General features: G+C 33.1%; 1 non-coding gene across 1 annotated transcript; it reads left to right on the forward strand.

Annotated features, from left to right (window-relative positions):
* The first annotated feature begins 1,635 nt into the window (after positions 1-1,635).
* On the forward strand, positions 1,636-1,799 carry LOC117110446. The gene has a single exon (XR_004445692.1). It is a non-coding gene; the product is annotated as a U1 spliceosomal RNA (small nuclear RNA).
* The last annotated feature ends 334 nt before the right edge of the window (positions 1,800-2,133 follow it).

Here is a 2,133-nt window from a genome sequence, read left to right on the forward strand (position 1 = left end):
TTTAACGCATTCTGGTTACGTTAATTTTCGTTGTCAACGAAGTCTATTTTACGAACCAGTCGACTGGAAATAATACTCAACGAAAATTCGTACTCAACGAAATGAACCAGTTGAATAAGCCCAATGCCATTAATACAAACGTATGTAAATTTATTGTGAAAATGTAGTGTTGTACTTCAGCTATTTCTATATATTTTCCTGTAATTTTGCAAAAGTTGTTGCTCCAAGTAAATATTCTGTAGACCTAAATGAATAAAAACTAAATTATCTCCATCGATCTCTGATCTGTATTTAATTGAAATTTAAAAACTAATTAGATTTTAAGAGTGTTCCCCATATTTTACTTCCCACCCTTCTTGTTATAGGTCTACGCTATACCAACATCGCATTACAATACCGTACGTTTTCTACATCAATTTAATTTACGCATGACGTTCTGACGACTTTGACTGTTTTATTCATTCATATTTCAAAACTGTGCAAATTATTTCCGATAATTTCCCCATCATCCGTTGCCTTTGTGACCTATCACACTCGATCATGTCTCTCCTATGTGTAGATCACGTTTCAATTTGTCCCGATTTCTTAACCCGCCTCTCAAATTCGACAAGATGTTGTCTTATCATATTCGTATACTGTACAGTACTCAATTCACGCAGCGTTCCAAGTGCGGTTTTTCGTTTAATTTATTAGAAATTTCTAAATGTAGACCCGAAACTTGTAATAAATCATACAGTCATAAACAAGTTCCGTCGTCACTACGTCATTAATGATCTTGAGGTAAGGAGCGGAAATGGATTTGTCGGCCAACCTACGACAGTCGTACGATACACTGCGCGTGCCCAGTTTTTTAAAACATAGACTCCATGGCCTCATAGGCCTAATTTCCAACTCAAATTAGCCAAATCTGCGACTGCAATGAACGTCGACACCCAAGGGTTAGCATTTTTCTGCAGGCGCCTAATTACAATGTAAAATGTACAAGTCAGTTATAATCAAATAAATCAATCAATCGACTCTCTCTTTATCTTTCTCTATAAGCCTATAATATTGATAATAATGACAATAATAAAAATATTTGTTTAATGTTTTAAAGCCTATATTGTTCATTGTTAATGCAGTGAAACATTATGTTAACATTATTATTGTTATTGTCATTATCATTATCATCAATCAACAATCAATTTCTTCTTTATTGTAACTTTGAAAGTTGAAATTTACGTACATACATATATGGCCTACTATATTATATTTAATTTCCATGTTGTAAAAACGACATGGAATTTGTAGTCTTTCAACTGTTCATCATAGCTTTATCCTGAGGGCTTTTGTTTTCTCCGGAAGTGATTATTCCTTTGTATCCTTATAATTGTTCACGCTCCCGCTATAAAATAAATGAATATTCATAACCCAAATATAGCCTATTTGAAATACTTTTGAAATCATTAAGTATTTCAATTCAATTTTGCATTTCATTAATATTTACAGTGTTTTTGAAATAGCTAAATAATATTATAGAATTTTATGTAATGAATTCATATATAGTTATTATGACAATTAAAGGAACTAATAATGACATTTAGATATTACATTCAATGCATTTATATATATAGTCATACCCTTCGGAATTGAAGCATACTTACCTGGCACAGGAGAGACTTTGATCAAGAAGGAAGTCCTCCCAAGGCGAGGCCACGGCATTGCACTTAGCTGTGGTTGACCCTTGCGATTCCCCCAAATGTGGGGAACTCGGGTGTATAATTTATGGTAGCGGGGGACTGCGTTCGCGCTAACCCCCAATAATTAAATTTAAAAAAAGTAGAAAGTTACACACAAACTAGTTATATTGTATTACATGCTTCCAAATCTAAAATGTAGGAAAAATGCATACTGTACAGTCTGTCTCTTATACACATCTAGATGTGTATAAGAGACAGGCGTTTATGTTAACAACTGCAGTGTTATTTTATACAATCGAGACATACGTGGAACTTCATCGACTAAATCGATCAGATATGAATTTTTATATATATATGTATATATATTGTGTGTTTGTTGGGGTCTGCAGGTGTATATGTATGTGTATATATGTGTATATGTATGTATATACAGTATGTATGTGTATATCTGTCT

Source organism: Anneissia japonica, unplaced genomic scaffold (assembly GCF_011630105.1).
Source record: "Anneissia japonica isolate Jap-2015-1 unplaced genomic scaffold, ASM1163010v1 scaffold287936_len456577_cov159, whole genome shotgun sequence".
In the NCBI taxonomy this organism is placed as follows: Eukaryota; Metazoa; Echinodermata; class Crinoidea; order Comatulida; family Comatulidae; genus Anneissia; species Anneissia japonica.